The sequence below is a fragment of the Lissotriton helveticus genome, chromosome 11, assembly GCF_964261635.1.
Source record: "Lissotriton helveticus chromosome 11, aLisHel1.1, whole genome shotgun sequence".
In the NCBI taxonomy this organism is placed as follows: domain Eukaryota; kingdom Metazoa; phylum Chordata; class Amphibia; order Caudata; family Salamandridae; genus Lissotriton; species Lissotriton helveticus.
The window spans coordinates 941488514-941507080 of NC_136072.1; the positions used below are offsets into that span (position 1 = coordinate 941488514).

General features: G+C 42.4%; 1 protein-coding gene and 1 long non-coding RNA gene across 2 annotated transcripts in view; one reads left to right on the top strand and one right to left on the bottom strand.

The window, feature by feature from the left end:
• LOC144791350 (solute carrier family 2, facilitated glucose transporter member 11-like) overlaps window positions 1–18567 on the top strand; it is a 736021-nt gene that overhangs the window by 65002 nt on the left and 652452 nt on the right. The window lies entirely within an intron of this gene.
• LOC144791349 (uncharacterized) lies at window positions 9152–10842 on the bottom strand. The gene is made up of 5 exons (XR_013602365.1): window positions 10711–10842; window positions 10523–10608; window positions 10330–10422; window positions 9929–10017; window positions 9152–9352 (listed from the first exon to the last, which is right to left on the bottom strand). It is a non-coding gene; the product is annotated as an uncharacterized LOC144791349 (long non-coding RNA).

The window sequence follows — 18567 nt, forward strand, 5'->3', positions numbered from 1 at the left end:
TAACTGGATACGGTCAGGTGTCAACTGTCTACCCCACTTGGACAGTAAGTGTCCTAGGTATACCACTTGCTGGACACAGAATTGTAATTTCGAAGGGGACACCTTGTGCCCCATCTCGGCCAGAAAATACAGGACTGTCAGTGACGCACGTTCGCAGTCACGTTCTGTACGGGCTGTGATTAATAGATCATCGACATACTGGAGCAGGGCAGTGTCAGTTGGCATGTGAATACTGTCTAGTTGTCTTTTAAGTGCTTGACTGTAAATACTAGGACTTTCTGTGAAACCTTGAGGAGCTCGTGTGAATTTATAGCTTCTTCCATTTAAACAGAAACCGAAAAGGAACTGACTGTCTGGATGAATGGGGACACTAAAGAATGCGTTCTTGAGATCAATAACAGTGAAGAACCTAGCTTCAGAATCAATGGCAGTCAATAGGGAAGAGATATCTGGAACCACTGGGTACTGGGGTATGATATATTTATTAAGTTCTCGAAGGTCAATCACTAATCGATAAACTGGAGGTGCATTTGGATCAGTACGTTTAAGAATCGGAATGATAGGGGAATTACATACATTGGAGTCAGTTTCTACAACCACTCCTTGAGCAATGAGCTCGTCAATAATTTTCGATAAGGCTGTTACAGCCTCCGGTGGCAATTTGTACTGTCGGATTCGTGGTAATACAACACCTTGTTTCAGAGTGACACGATAGGGTGTGATGTGCATACAACCTACATCAGTTGGACCTTGCGCCCATAAATGCTGTGGTACATTCAGTAATCTTGGATCAAAATCTCGTAACACATAATGACCTTTAAAATCACGTAAAAACAATCTCACACCTTCTGGGGAACAACATATTACTGCACCTAACTCTTTCAATGTCTTAATACCTAGTACATTTTCGGGACAGGATTTCGTAAGTAACAAGTCTGTAGTTCGGGACAATGGACCAACTTCTAGAGAAACTGGTTTCGATATTTCATTAACAATAGGCTTTCCTGAAAATCCCAGGGAAACGTTTCTTGAGCCTGAGAGTGGAGCCCCTGGAACCTCGTCATGACTGATGGTAGTCCTACTTGCCCCTGTATCAATCAGAAACTTTCTGTCTTTCCCTAATACTTGACTGTGTACATAGGGACCCTTTTGATCTACAGGAATCTCGATGAGAGGCAAGCCAACCTCCCTCTCTAGGCTGTTTCATGAATACTGCTGATATTCTGGATAATCTGACTGTGCGTTCTGGTACATCTGTTGTGTAACGTGTTGTGTGGCAGCTATAGGCTGCGGTACTGTAACTGTCTGTTGTGCGTTCTGTGGTGGCTGGGAATTCTGCGGAACTTGTTCTTGTCTAGGAGGACGTGGTCTCTCTTTTGTCTTACCTGTAGCTATGTTGTGTTTCAGAACTGCACATTCGTTTATATAATGACCTGGCTGTTTACAGTAATTGCAGGTCCCTTTAACAGGAGTTGCAGAATGACTAGTCTGGTTCGGACCCCTCTTCTGACTATCTGGTTGAACAGATTGTGCAACTAGTACTTTCATTTTCGTGTCTTTCATACGTCTCCTTTCGTGTTCTTGCTCTTCCCTGATTCTATTCTGGTGGTATTGCAACATCTGGAGCATTTGAGACGGGGTATTAGCTTGCCAAGTACTCTCGACTTTCAATACTCTATTCTTAACTTGCGGTAAAGAATTCTCAACTAGTTTGGTAACAAAAAGATGAGGATACGACTCACTACTTGTTTTCAGACCGCTATTAATAATGAAACATTTCTCAAATCTGGAATAAAAATCACTAGTGTCTTCGTCCTGTTTCTGTTTACAGGCTGAGATGGCATCCCAATCTTCCTTTTTCGTGGCTAGTAATCTTGGCAAGACCTGTATTAACAGTTCGGGCAATTCTTTGGCTTTATCCCCAAGACCAGTACCTGGGACTCGTGCATTATCTTCGGTCTCTAACGCGGTCCAATCTATCTTTTTCTCTCCCACCTCCCATTCTTTTTCTTTAAGTTTTTCATATATGCCCGCGGGCAACAGGACCTTTAACATTTTTATGATATCAGGATACGTGTATTCTCCCATACGGAGCATGTCTTTTAATTCTCGATGGAACCCTGCTGGATCTTTATCGTGACAGGGTATTAACTTTTTCATTTCTAGAAGTTCTATTTTCGTGATAGGGGTGTAAACAAATACTCGTTCTAGATTACCCCCCTCTCCCTTAACTGGATGCACTTCTCGTAACGGATTCTGTCTGTCTATGTAGAACGGAGGTGAAACTGGAACAAAATGCGGAGTCAAGAACGTTCTGTATTTGTGGCGCTGTTCTAGAGTGACACTAATTAGATCGGTACCTAGACCTTTCCATCTGTTTAGGAGTAACTCGTTCAATACATTATATAAGGGACCTGGATCAGAATGCTGACTCTCGTACAGTGTAATGAGGTGCTGGATCATATACATACCCACCAGTCGCTGCTCGGCTGGGGGCAGTTTCAGTAACATTTTGGCCACTACTTCGTCTGGAAACGTGGCAGAATCACTAACCCACCGGACTGCTGATCGGGCTAGTTCTTGTTCATGCATGGTACTAAGTTCACTGTAACCTATTCGTAGTTTCAGAACTCTATCGGTAGCCTGGAATACTTGTTCAAGAGAACACTGTTCTGGTACGGGAGGAGGAAAAACTTTCTTGTAATCTAGGCGTGAATGTCTATCGGAAAGTCTCGTTCTACCTACATACGCTATTCTGCTGGGATTCTCGGCGTCTACATCTTCGTCTAAAGAATCATTCTCTTTGTCTGCTACTATTCTTGCTTTCTCCCTCTCGTGTATACCTATAATTTCTTTCCGGATCTTTCTGTACATGGTTTCTATACTATTTTGTGTCTTGTGTTTTCCGTCTGCTATATTGTCACTCCATTTTGTCAGGACTTTCATCTCTTCTGGACTTTTATCAGGACGATCCTGTTCTCTTATTAAACAATTTATCAGAAATTGCAAAATCATGTCTTGAATCTCGACTTTCCTGTGTGCCATAGCTTCGTGAATACTTCCTGGGTTCTCCCCTGTTCGGATAAAATGATATATTCTGTCTAAATGTTCTTTCATATCTGATATGGTAATCAAAAAGTTTGCAACTCGTCGTAAACGTACGGAGTATAATATCATGTGATCTTCGCCTGGCACTGAATCATATCTACAATCAGTAAGGAACTTCCTGAGGGCTTCGTACGTAGCCACTTTTGGCGTACGCTGTAACGCTGCATCTCTCAGCGTCAATCGTTTTGTTTGAGGCGGGGTGGTAGGAGCACCTCCCCCTGCCCCTCCTGAACTGGAATCGTCAATTAATACTGGATGTGCGGCTGCTGGTAACGTGACTGGTACAGTAGGGATACGTAATGTGGGTTGATCCTGGGGTGCTGGCGCATGGACAGGACCAACGACTGGAGGCACAGGAATTACATTATTAACAGGAGGCTGGACTTGAACTTGGACTGGCGGGGTAGGGTTAGTATTAGCATATTCGGGAACAGTGTCGTCTAAATAGGAAGAAAGAAAAATTTCGGCTGCAGTCGGTTTATGACGCAGCTTAGTCGGAACCAAGGGTGGCGGTAAATTATGGAGTGCTTCCGGGGTCGCCTTCGGCAAACCCTCGGCGAGAAGAGGATACATACCCTTAATAAGGGCATTTCTCTGTCTGTCTGACTGTTCTGCTCTAACTCGTTCACCTTCTTCGATTAATTCCCTTTCTTGGGCTTTTTCGGAAGATTCCCTACTTAATTCTGCTTTTCTGAATTCTTTCTCGGTTCTTCTATGAGATTCTTTACGCCATAACTCTATGGCATCCTTCTGGGACTGTCTAGCTTTCCTTTTCCATAATGCTTCTTCTACTCGCATGATGCACTCGGCATCCCATGTACCTGATACAGGCCATCTATATTTCTCTTCAAGATGCTGCGTATAATCAGCCCATAAATCTAGATATAGTATGGCATCTAATCCATGCTTGTGATACATGAAATGTCCAGGACTGTCCCTAGGAGGGACAGGAACTGATTCTTCGAGTAACCCTTTTCTGGTTTTTATCTGACGTAACTTCGAAAACAGCGGCATATTTGAACCGTACTAGAACTTGAACACAATACACAATACACAATAATGAATAGCAAAACAATCATTCATACCACGACATCAAGAACACATTAATAACAGTTCGAACAGAATACTACCTGATACATTGAAAACATAACACTTGAACTTCTCGAGAACGGACTTACTAGAATTACTGGATGCACTGCTAAAACAGTACAGAACATACCGGTCTCCTAAAGAGACACGTCATACCGTATCCACCTGGTGAACACGTCGGACCGGATCTGTGTAATGTGGAAAAGTAAATTTTGCCATGTTGTATGTGCCTACGTGTTCCCCATGTTATGTTACATGTGCATGATCGATATGCATGTATCCCCCTTATGATCGATTAAAGACGCAATTATAGTTGTGTCCACCTCTAGTATGTCAGTTTCCAGTCTTCGTGAAAGCTACGAATATTAGGCCTATGTAAAGCTACGTTGCCACATTTCACAGTGTGCACGTTAATTCATTGAATTGTCCCCGTTTCTAGGCCTCAAAAGGGCCCGGACTCAGATTCAGCTCCAGTCTTCTGAACCCTCTCCAAGGAGCGATACAGCCCCCACCTGTATCCCTGACCCTTAGCTTACTTCCTGCCACGCAGTGCCCGGCCCGGCCTGGCTCTGCCTCCCAGTCTGCCAAGAGTATGTTATGTTTCTAGTTATCAGTTCAGTCCTCCTTCTCTGCATTCCTAAGCTACTGAATCGCATCAATAGTTTCCGTCATGGTCTAGCCTTTATGTCTCCATATAAGAGAAATACTGTATTAATATTCATAGAATATTCCCCGCACACGCAATACATGTAGAATAATGCATGCACCAGTCTTAATGTCTGTTAGCCTTTACCCTGATAACTTTTGGATTCTATCAACATGTACTCTAAACACCAGATACTAGATATGCCTGGGTACATGTCGCTCTGACACTCCAGACTTTAGTCTCCTCTTCTAGCGCAGAAGTCATAGCCCCCAGTTCTCCCTGGTAACACGTCATTGCCAGTTTGCGCGCACCACTAGGTTAGAGGTCCCAGCTGCTTAGGTAGCCCCCTCCATGTTTCCGCCCCGTTTATGACATATTCTGTTACGTTCACATCACATGTCTATGTATACGCCCTGTACACGCCTTCTTGTTACATCATTTTGCCCTTATCTTTCGCGACTGTTACGAACTACGCCTACTGTATTGAATGTAATGTATTTCGTTTAACTATATATATTGTGCACTGTTATTAAAAGTTATCCATTCCATTCCCTTGCCCAGATCCTGCCCCCGGCAGCTGCCATCCTATTCCCGTACAGGCTGTCCTGTTCCTGTCCTTTATGCCTGATTAAAGCCTGTAAACTTCAGCTACCTCGAATCTTGACTCTTATTTATTGAGCTATCTGTTTATTGATTAATTCCGAAAAATAGATCCGGTATTAAATTATTTATATACCACAGTACCCAAACCCGTCTGACCGGGCACAAATTAATGGACACCCGTCTAGATACCCCCAGCAACGGTACTCACCGGGAAGCAAACTGAAGGCCTCGGACTGGACTGGACTGCTACGACGTCTGGTTACTGCTACGCACTACGCATGCGCTTCAGGCTTCGGGCTTCGGTTACAGGTGGGCCTCCGGATACCTCGGACCTTGCTCTCTCGGCTTGGGCTCTGGTCGGAACGACCCGCCTTCCTCACCGCCTCGTCTGGATGCCGGACCGCAGTCTCCGTCTCCTCCGTGGGCCTGAGGGAGACTTGAAGCAGAAATATCTGCACGTGCACGGTAGAGGTTCCGTCACGGCTGTAGAAGGGTCAGGGGGCCTGCGTTCCATCGCCGGCGCGTGGGGAAGGGGCTCGTCCCTGTTCGGGCGCCATTTATGTGGTAAATAAATAATTAATTACCTGTACTATTTTTCTATACATTAATCAAAACAGATAGCTCAATAAATAAGAGGCAGGATCCGTGGAATCTGAGTCAGAAATGGCTTTAATCGGATGGCTCGAGCCTAAAGACCATAAAGTGGCATTCAATGGAAAGGAATGGCATGGAATGGCAGCTGCAACGTTTCACCAACATTACATAGTATATATAGGAAAACATTACAATTGCATTGAATACAGTAGGCGTAACAAGTGACAAACGTAAGATAAGAACAAATGGGCGTACAAAGAAGGCGTGCATAGGGCGTGCACGTAGACATGTGATGAAAACGTCACAGAAGTGTCATAAATGGGTGGATACATGGAGGGGGCTACCTGGGCAGCTGGAACCTTTAACCTACTGGTGCGCGCAAACGGGCCATGACGTGTAACTAGGGAGAACTGGGGGCTCTGACTTCTGCACTAGAAGAGGAGACTAAAGTCTGGGATGTCAGGACGACATGTGCCTATAGCATATCTGGTATCTTGTGTTTGGAGTACATGTTGATTGAATCTAAATGGCATCAGGGCAAAGGCTACTTGACACTAAGTCTGGTGCATGCATATATCTTACATGTATTGCGTGTGCTATGAATCTTCTATGGATGTTAATTCAGTAATTCTCTTGCATGGAGACAGGAAGACTAGACTATAGCTGAAGATGTTTATGCGGTTCGTTAGCTTAGGAATGTGAAACCGGAAAGCTGGACTGATAACTAGAGGCATAACATATTCTTGGCAGACAGGCAGGCAGGCCGGGCACCGCGCTGCTTGGCAGAAAGTAAGCGAAGGGTCAGGGATGCGGGAGGGGCTGCATCGCTCCTCGGAGTGGTTTCAGGAGACTGGAGCTTGAATCTGGTGTCCGGGCCCTTTGAGGCCTAGAAACGGGGACAATTCAATGAATTAACGTGCACAATGTAAAACGTTGGCAACATAGGCCTAATACTCGTTGCTTTCACGAGGACGGGAAACTGGCATACTAACGTTGGACACAACTATAATTGCGTCTTTATTCGGTCAAGGGGGAACATATGCATATTGATCATGCACATATGACATATTATGGGGAACACGTAGGGACACATGACAAGGCAAAATTCAATTTTCCTCAGTATCCAGGCTGGAGATGTTCCGTGAAGCCTTGCCTCCCACCAGCCCTCTGGCATAGACGTTTATCAATATAAACTCGGGGTCATCATCAGGAAATATCTTAATAACCTGGATATCCGGATTATCAATCCCTAGTTCTTCTACCTTATAACCCGCCTATTGTCTAATCCAGATAATTAATCCACCTGAGGGACGTCCTTTGGTGCTCGCAATTGCTGGCTTACCAAATGCCAGGTATCCTGGCTGAAAAATCGTAATCAGAGACCTGGTCTCCTGAAAGGCAATGATATCATAGAACTCCATGAAATTAGACCAATCAGAGGAGCTAGTCTTCTCAGTGTGTTTGGACTTAATCCCTCATCTTGTCCTATCTGTACTAAGTCCTGTGTACACTGTGACCCACTAGTTGTCACTAACTGAGGGCCTGAATCTGTCACATGGGGAGTAACGATTTGATTGGGGATGTTCTCTGTCCCTAGTAGTTCTACAGGTGGCAGTCAATCACAGGCGTCTAGGCCAGACAAGGGATCAAATCTATTAGCTAGATTAAGGTCAAAGGGTCGGCCTATGGCTCTATAATGAGCACTACGAATCTCCCCTCCTGGCGGGGAATTATGACGAGGTCTGTAGAAAAACACTAGGGGTAGAAGAGATATTTGTCCGGGACAATGCCCTTCATTCCTGCTCCGTGGACACTCCAATAAGAGTCTAACTACGCGCTCGTTGTTGAAGTTGGCAACCACACAGTCACCCCCCCATCCTTGATGGAATATCCAACCCAAGATGAGCATCTGGCTCATCTTGGGTTGGTTCTAAATATCTCACCCCCACACCCCTGCTTCCTTCATATGTACACTGAGCCATTACATTGTTTTTGCCATTAGCGCTCAGTGGATTCGGTCTGCCCAGGTTTTAGGGTTGGACATTCCTCAGATCCACCATCAATGGAGCGGCAGCAGGTGGGAGATGAAAAACCTTGTGATCATTTCTAAGAGAACTAACAGCCAAACCATGATGCGCTACTCTGGAATCGCGACCAGAATGCTCGGGGACAGAAGTATATTGGTTATCTGAACCACAAATAGGGTTATTTGATTGGGTGTTACTTGTTGGCCTTGCTGTCCTTGCACAGGATATGCCTCCCTCAAGAAAATCAGTTCTGTTGTTCCTGGTAAGTTCAAGGGATTTCTAAATCTTGCTAAGCCCTATACTGTGCAGGTGGTGGTAGTGGCTTATTAGCCTGAAACTGCCCGGTGGCAGTATCTATAAAGTCAAACTGCACATGTGAGTAAAATATCTCAAAGTCATACACCTAGAACATGAGCAGCTATTACAGAAGTAACTGCCCCCCCCCCCAACTTGGAGACCCCTAGAATCTTGAGGTGTTCGGTAACAGCTTCCCTGTAATTGGCACCTACCAAAATAGGGGCTGCTAAATGTAAGAATTCAAGTGAAATAGATTCAAAGAATTAGAAAACCCACAGAATGGGGAATAACCTTTTAGGTGTCAAGCGTGACAAACCTAGGGCAATAGGTGCTCCCTTATTCCCTAAAGGAGGTATCTACGATTACTACAGACACCTCGGTAATGATATGATAATGGTTTATGGGTATCAAAAATAAACTACTCAAGGGTTCCCAAAACATCTAAGCCTGGCACTGGGGGACAACAATGCATAAACTGAGTCTCTTGCTCAGCTCTACAAGGTTTGTTTTCACATCCATGGGTTTGTGTGAGTAACAAGGACCCCCTAAACCATGTATGCAATGATTCCTAGGACAGGGATATATCAATTGCGCTTTATCGTTCCTAGGCAATCTACAGATTAATTAAAATAGTATAGCACCAATCTATATCAAATTTAGATTACCTATAAATTATCAGTTACCATAGAAAAACAATTATTGAGGAGAAATGACAGTCATAATAATAAAAACAGATTATCAAAAAAGGAAAGGTTTACAATTTTTTATTTTTAGTGGGTGTTTTAAAAGTCCTTAAACAAGGATACATACAATATTTTCATCAATACAAAACATGTAAACAAAAAAATAAAAAGAGAGAAGTGTCACTATGTTAGATATACTTCATAACAGTTTCAAACTTAAAAAGTGGCAACAATACAGTTATATTCTATCGACATGCGTTTCGGCGTATTGACACGCTTTCTTCAGGAAAAAGCCACGATAAAATCTAATAAATAAAATTACATAGAAAACAAATATTAGCAAACTATACAATTTATACATTTTCATAAAACCAGATTTAAAAAACCTATCCACTTTATTGTTCAACATTCTAGTTGCTCAACAGAATTCTTATTTTATGTCTTTAATTTCATCATTGATACATTTTCTATGCATATTTTCTAAAATAGATAGAATTACTTTTCTAAAGATCGGTGCTTATAACATCATTATTCTCCAAAAACAGACTACATAGTGTTTCATTTTATACATTCTAGTAATTGGGATTACATGTACTTCTATTCTTCTAATGATCGGTGCCTATAACATCATTATTCTCCAAAAACAGACTACATAGTGTTCCATTTTACACATTCTAGTAATTGGGATTACATGTACTTCTGTTCAATGGTTATTATTAATGTAACCAAAGCCATCAGTTTGACTCTTGATATCCTCTTTCCTTATGATAGCAAGTACCCTTATTTCATATATTAAGTTATTATTTCTAATTTAATTTATTAATAGCACAACACGCCCTCATTTTCTAGATCCTCGTAAATTGAGTTTAAAAATGGGATACCTTTATATAGATTATAACACCCGATCGACAGTGGATATTTGTCCTGGGTAGGTAGGGAAGACGGGAACTTGTTTTCTGAAAACGGACTCCTATTAATAATTAGAGGAAACTTGTTTAGAGTAAATACTCCCCCGCCTGCTGTTATTTATAGGTAAACTTCAGTTTCATAAAAACACAGTTGTCCATGTTTTCAATTTCTTGCTGTCTACACTAATTGACTACTGTCTCTCTGAATATAAGAGGCAAACTTGTCGTTATCGTTTTACCGTTTCTCTCTTTAAAACTATCACTGTTCGGAAAAATGCTTTGGAAAAAGTAACAGAGCTTGCAGATAGAATTATACATTGAAGCTTACTATCAGAAAGCGGTGTTACATTATTTCTACATCACATAATATGTACCTGGTTTCAAGCTTATAGCCGCTGCAAACCATAATTCACAAAGGTTTTAGATCCGCCTGTATTATTTAAAACACGGGATTCAGCCAACAGTTCCTATCGAAAAACGGTAAAGTAATATAGTTTAAAATGGTCCAAACTTAATTCTAGTTTTGGTCTATCTGTATAAATTAATAACGTAGGAACCATCAATTACCTGATTGAGTTGCTAAATCTTTTTTGATCACCGCGGCGTTTAGTTTCTTTATTCCCTTTCGTTTTTAACTTCCGATATGCAGAGGGCTGTATTTAAATAAAGTGAACACACTCCAAGTTTATTACTCCATTAAACGGGTACTATCAAAAATCAGAGTTATATATTTTAAACATCATGTATTTGTTTACCTGATTTTTTGGTTTATTGCCACTGCAAACGGTACTTGATAACAGTTTTACTCTCCGTCCCTCTAGCTTCAAAATGCGGGAGTCAGCAAGTGATGCCTATCATTAAATGTTTAACTCGATTTAGTAAAAGGAGGGGGTTCTTTTTTCTTGTGCTTTAAACTTTAATCTGCACACGGACAGTTACCTGATAATGCCGCTATACTTCTTCAACTGCAACGTCTCTGTTGATCAGGGAAACAAACTTCCCGCATTTGCATTACGCTTAAATACTAGTCGGCGTCATTAACGGTTAGGATTTACGCTGATCACGTGCATCTGTGGTTGGCCGAATCCCCAGTGTAATGACCTGGTTGGCAGACTACACTTCTTCTATAATGAACAGTGAAGGCAGACTCAAAGCACTATTAGCGAGCGTTACATTGCTTACTCCATTTTTAGTGAGAAGATGGATATGAGCTCGATACAATCATAAAGGATAATCTTTATTGCATTGAGGTATTATTGCATTTAATTAGAACTGCCATTAATAAGCAGAACGGCAATTATATGCCTGAATTAATTGTAGTCAAAGCGAATTATGTTTCGCGTATTACATTATTCATTAGCAAGGAAGAACTCAATATATTCTTTTACACTGTAGTGGTATCTTATTGAAACCCAATATTCAGTGTGTTGGCAATTTTGTGTACCTATATTTATTCGGTTAATTCTATTTAAAGGCACAGAGTAACTCTATAAGGTTAAGATAAACTATTTCTTTGGGCAGCAATTATATGCCCAAACTCAGTATGCTCATAGCAAAGGGTGCATAGCACATTTTAATTTCTTTATTCAAAAACAAAAAAAGGGACTCAATACATTAATAGCGAATCTATGTTCAGTTTATTCTCTCTATGGGTAATCACAAACTAACTCTAAAAGGTAGAGACAAACTCCCTCTGTAGGGCTTCAAGTTTAATCCTGATTTATATATATATATATATTACTATCATTTCTTGCCTTAAGTTACAGATTATGTGTATTATCTGGCAAAGGGCATGTAATTACATTATAGCGTTCTCCCACGGAATGTCACAATTTAGACCTGTGGATTTATTTCACTGTGCCAATGATTGAATGTGTAAAACAGGTTTATAGGTTTTGTAGTCATGCAGAGCCCCACCCAATGCATAGTTGAAGTGGTGTCAATGCTTTCGGGTTACTAACAGTCCTTAAACAGGTATCCAGGGATACCGTGGTGATTGGAAACAAAACATATTTTGTTCTTCTCGGCACCACAACACAAACTGCACTAAGAGAAAGACACTTTAACTAAAAAGTGTGTCTATTTTAACAGGTGTATCCTGTTGCTCAGCAAATCTGAAACAACCACGCAGAATATAATTAAAACAGCACAAATGTATGTTGTGAACAACAATAATTTGAAAACTTCTACTATGGTTAAAATGTCATCTAATACAAACCTAATACCCTAAGTGCTGCGCTAAGAGAGCATCCAGAAGAATAACTTGCATCTAGAGGTCTTTCTCTGCAGATTATCGTGCAATATACTGAAAGAGATGCTGCTGCTTTGCTATTTCTACTGAAAGATTATATTCAGCTGCTGAGTCTGGGAGGAGCTGATGCTGATGCAGCTCATGTTTTCCTTTCACAAGGAACACACTCTTCCTGGGTACTCAAAATTACAGCACTTAGCTGTAAATAAAATCTAGATGCAAGTTATGCTACTCAATGTAGCTCTGATTGATAATTAATCGAGAGCAGAATAAAATAGCAGTGGAAATAAACTAGTACATTTTAGCTTGACTCCGTGCTGTAGAGTTTGAGACGAGAAAAGTCTGAAGGAGGGGAGAAACGTGAATGACAGGATGGCTTCCATCTTTGACAAGATGGAATCTATATCTAAAATGAGGTCTAGATTAACACATATTTGGAAAAAAACACTTCTATAAACCATGGAGAATTTAAAAAAAAGTAAAGGTGCTTTTCAGTGTATAAATACATTGTCAAGTGTAACAATACATTCTGTTCATTGTTAATGATGCACAAAAATATGAACGTGTAGAAATTCACCTCACTGCATACGTGTTTTCTGCATAATTGTGGATTTACACAATGCACCACTTTATTCACAATCTGCTGCATAATTTGCAGATTTTACCAGAAAATGTATTCAAACTCAAACTAATTAAAAAGTACTAAAATAAAAAAGTGGAACAAATGGTTGCATGATATGGCAACCCCCTTACAAAATGTAATTGGTTGCCTTTCAGGTAATGATTGCTGTAGTCACTTATTAAACTTATACTTATGCGTGGAAACACTTGCTCAAGAGCCATAAATGTATATTAAAATGTCAAAGCGGAGTAACTGCAACAAAAATGCACTGTATTCTACCGCATTTCATACCACACCGTTTAGTCCACCCTACTCTATAAATTGGCCTTCCACTTTCACATAATTCCAGCATCACTGATTATAGCTCTTCTTTCTTAGGATATATTAGCTGTTAAAGAACCCATTCCCAAGTAATAGCCCTGACCCACTAGTTATAAGACCGAGCCATGGAGGTCTATAACAAGGTAGAGGGAATTTAATGATCATTTAAGACATAACCAGAAGAGCTATAATGCTACTAGAGCAGTCCACTGAGGCTACAACATGGACAAAGAAAAACACAAAGGGCCGATTAGGATGGCGGACGGACCTGCGTCCGTCCGCCACCCCAGAGGTGGAGGGACCATCCGCAGGGGCAGAGGTGGTCCCTCCGTGCAAATTAGGATGTGACCACCACCCTGGCGGTCACATCCTGTATGTTTAACATTGCGGCGGGTGCTGCTTGAAGCAGCACCCGCCGCAATGTTAAAACTGCATGTTTTACATTTACATGCACAAAGCTGCAGGCAACGCGCAGTGCCTGCCGCTTTGTGCATGTAAATGTTGGGGGGTACCATAGGTACCCCCCTTGTGCACCCCCCACCCCCCAACACCCCTGGGGGCCCGCAACGGGCCCCCAAACACCAATGGCCACATGCTTTTCTACGGCAGAAAACCTGCCGTGGAAAAGCATGTCTCCATCGGCATCCTAATATGGCTGGCGGTGTCTGATAGACACCGCCACCATATTAGAGCTTTTCCGCCGCAGTCGGAAGGCGACCGCGGCGGAAAAGCGGCGGACGGAAACATGACCCCCCCAGTCATCCTAATCTGGTGGGGGGTCTTTTCTGTGTCCGCAGCGGTGAATCCGCATCCTCCTGGCCGACGGTGCCTTCCGCCGGCCTGGAGGATGCGGATTCACCGCGATCCAAACCGGGCCCAAACATTGTAATGACTGAGTAGAAAGTCTCATCAATGTCCCTTTGCGACTCTTGCGTGTGGTAGGTCTGTTAACATTCCAAGATCTTAACCAACCTCCATCCCTCTCTCCCAATGTCATAGCAACTGGCTTTTTTAAAATCTGAGTTAGCCAAGGTATTTTGATTTTACTAAAACTATATGCATAACTTAGTTACTTAGTTTCCTAATGGGCATTTCACCCACTCCAGCATGCATCAAGGGGTATTATGTAAGCCCACTGCAGATATTGCCTGGCTTCACTATGCGTTTAGTCCTTTTCCAAGGAGCACATCCACACACAAAGTAGTTCCCTTCTTTGCCAATTACTACTATGGCAGATTGTGATTTTACAGAAAAAGACAGAATTTTTGTCTTTAGCAAATGCCTATTTTTTGGATTAAATAGGGCCATGCATATACCTGAGCACTGACGTTTTGCAAAAACTGTGAAAAAACAAGAATGGTCAACAGGCTAGTGGACCTATTGGCTTTGCCAATGCCTGTTCTCATAAGCATTACAGTCAAATATGATTCTTATTGGCATAAACAAAGGGTACCTTTTCTTTTGAATTACTGTTACTGGAAGATCTCAAAGCAGATAAGGACTAGAAAAGAATAGCCTTAGTGCACTGTTTTTTTAGGTGGAGGCCTGTATGTTTTCATGAAAACCTAAATACTAAAAAAATGAGCATTACCTAACTAGGAGAGAGAGCATGGTCTGGAATACAGCAGGGTTTACTTAAAGGAGTCTGTGTTTTTACTTTTTCTCCAGTCTTTTAACAGCTGCCAGCGAGCTGCAGAAACAAATGTTTTGAGTTTCAAGTTTATTTTATTTATGATTATGGAACTCAGAAGAGTTTGGCATAAAATCACAAAATTGCATGCATATAAATGAAATCAAATTATAATTTACAATTAAATACTCATAGGAAAATATTTCACCCTAACTCGATATTTGACAATCATTGAAGATATTCAAGGTTCTAAAAAAACAATCATTTAACTAAATTCCAACAAGCAGCATCATGTTATACAGAAAGAAGTATAAAATGTCTTTCATGCGATCAGTGCAAGAATTTTTAGAAATATAGATTAAATAGTCAAGAAAAAAATGATATACCACAGAATTACAATAAAACAATACAAATGACTAATAAATAAAAAGAAAAAAAGGCCCACATAGGGAACCCTATCAACCTTTGCAACATACAGTCAACAGCACCCTAATATAATTTTAAAAAGCACTTAAAATAGTTAAAAATGCTATTACAAAATATTTCCTTTGCAGGGGCATAAAGTGAGTGTAGTACTGCTGATGCTGAGGATAGATAACTGCAAATATATTGGCCTCAGTCATTTCCGTCGGCATAATAGCAAAGCAGGACAAAAGATTAGAACATGATTAATATCTTGGAGATCCTTTTTACACAGGTTACAGATCGGTGATGAAGCATGCCATTTAACCAGGAGGGTATTTAGAGGTAGCACGCCCTGCCTCAGCAGTATCCAAAAGCAGCAGACTCCATGCAGCAGATTACACGAAATATAAGCCTGTGCTTTGTTTATCAACCAGGAATCTTTTGCCGGAAGAAGGCCCCTCATTAAAATACAGGCCTCCCTACACACACTTAAGGACCAGGTGGTCTGTTTGAAAGTAGCTTTTCTTTTATTTAAAAACTTTTATTGGCATACAAAAACATATATATATAGGTGGTGCGTACAGTAGCGTTTTTTTTCTATAACAGTCCATTTGTGGATGCGCGCTCTTCTCGTTTGTTTTTCCCTCAATTACAAGAGGGGAAGGAAGAGAAAAAGAGAAAGAGGGGGAAAGGGGGGGGGGTTTACTGGGGTTTCCTCAGGTGGTCATCGAGTGGGCGCCACATGTGTAGTTTTGCGTTGTGTTCTTTCGAGAAGTTGCCTGTGATGTTGTCTGCTCCTCTCAGGAAGGTGACCCAATTAATCCATGTTTTAAAGTTTGCTTTGGCTGTGTTCTTCCAGTTCGTTAGGATTATTTTAAGGGCTGCTGTGAGTAGTAGGTCTAGGAGTTCTCTCTCTTCTCTACTTTTTAGGTTCGCTGTTAGGTGTTCTGTCGCCAGGCTTACGAAGCTGATTGTTAGGTCGGTTTTGAGCATATCGTTCAAGAAGGTGTTAATTTGTGTCCAGAACCTCTTGACTTTCACGCAGGTGAAAATGAGGTGTTCGAGGGTGCCTTCTTCTTTCTGGTAGTTCCAGCATTTGTCTGATTCTGCGATGCCGACTTTGTGGAGCTTGGATGGCGTCCAGTAGGCCTTGTGGAGTAGCCAATACTTTGTTTGCGCTAGTTGTGGGGTGACTTTGTTTGTTGTCGCTGAGCTCCACATTTTTGCTCGTTCTATTTCATTCAGTTGCCTGCCCAGGAGCGTCTCCCATGCGTTAGTGGCTTTCTTGTTCTGCGCCAGCGTGGAGGGGCTTAGGAGCTTGTAGATCTTTGCAGTTTGGTGACCTGCTGAGTTGAGGAGTTGCAGGTATTTGATGATGCCTGGCTCCCCTCTGCGTAAGTTAGCTTTCGTTATTGCTGTCTTGATCTTTAGGAAGTTGTAGAGCTCTTGGTTTGGGAGGTCGTGTAGCTGCTGTAGGTTCTGGAACGTCAGCGGTCCTTGCTTGGTTTCTGTCTGGTTGGGGAGGCTGATGCCTTTCTCGATCCATGTGTCATTGTGCAATGTCGCTCCATGGTAGGTTACTTTTGTGTTGAACCAGATAGATTCCCATGCTGTGCTTTTCAGCTTCTGCGCCATGCGTCTGTCTACTTTCATCAGTGCCTCCCTCGGGTGTTTCAGTATGGCGTTGGACTTTAGTGGGTGCCGGTTCGCTGTTAGAAGGGCTATTGGCTTGAGCCCTCCCAGGATGTCTTGTTCGACCTCTAGCCATACTGGTTTGTATGTTTGTGTGCCGTCTATCCAGGCAATACCCTGTCTCGCCAGGCATGCCGTTTGGAAAGTAGCTTTTAATTAGTGTGGTGTCAGAGTGAATATCAGAGACGAGTCTAGGTGCAGCAGGTCTATCACAATCATGTAGTTTCTATAAATTAGTGAATTTTCTTTTAGACAGTTTAAAATGTCTTTTGGTAGCCAGAACCTAAGGGTACCATGGTCGCTCTTTGCTAAGCTCACGGCCCAATGCACTACCCCTGCAAGGCCCTACACCTAAGTACTTCTTAACGCAAGTTCTAGCTTTAAAGTGGCCACAAAAGAGCTGGGTTAACTGAGCCAGACTTCTCAAAACTCAACCTTTCATTGTGTTTAAGAAGCCCCATATTGATAAGTTAATCAATTCTCTGCTATATAATAAGGAAGCCGGTATTTTAGCACGAAAGACCTTCAATAGAGGTGCAAAATGTCTTCTCCCGGTGGCCCTATGAGGGAACCCAGACATTTAGCCTGGGGAAGCAGTTTTAGAAATATTATTATCTATTTGAGCTTTGACACTTAAATTCCCGTACACTATCTTCTTCAAAAAAGGATTCGGTTTTACAATTTCCAATGTTTGACCACTTGAAGACCATACAAAATTTCCATATTTCCCGTTCTTCCTCCCATGCACACACATAGTTTTACTTTTAGATGCGTTAATCTTTAAGTAATGTGCCTCAGCAAATTTTTAGAGGGCCTGCAGATGGCCATTTAGACCCTGAGGGATTAGATCAAAAATTATTATTTTGGCTGCATAAAGGAGGCACACAATAGGCCTTCCCTTATCTATCGGGGCAATACCCTCACTTTGCACTAATTAATCAGGGAGGTCTGAAATATGTAGGGAGTAGAGCAAGCAACCACTTTGTTTTAGCCCCTTATCCCCATCCAATAAAACTCTACACCAAGGGGCCCATTAGGATGTCGGGCGGATTGCCCCCGCCAGGCGGGGGCAATCCGCCCGACATCCTCACTCGTTTGCCCCCCCCCGCCATATTAGTATGGCGGGGGGACCTCGGCGACAGAAAGACCGTCTGCCGCTTTTCCGCCCCGGTCGCCTTGCGGCCGGGGCAGAAAAGGAATAATATGGTGGCGGTGTCTATCAACCAAATACATATTACTGCGGGCCCCCAGAGTGAAGGAGGGGTGGGGGCTGCACACAGGGGGGGTACCCCCCCACATTTGCTTAAACAAAGCTGCAGGCACCGCGCGGTGCCTGCCGCTTTGTTTATGCAAATGCTGAAATGCATTTCTAGCATTTCTGAGAGCACCGCCCGCCACAATGCTAGAAATGCAGGATGTGCCCGCCCCTGTGGCGGGCACATCCTAATGCCCCCCACGGGACCCCCGCCCTTATGGCGGGCGGTCCCAATCCCCGTCAGGATGGCGGGCGGGCAAAGTCCGCCCGCCATCCTAATGACCCCCCAAGTATCAGTATGAAGGGCGCGAAGTAGCTCTAAATGTGTTCCCGGCATACCCAAATGTAAAAGCTTACTCCACAGCAAAGAATAATCAACTTTATCAAATGATGTGGCGAAGTCTATAAAAGCTGTGTACACCATTTCCACTCTTAC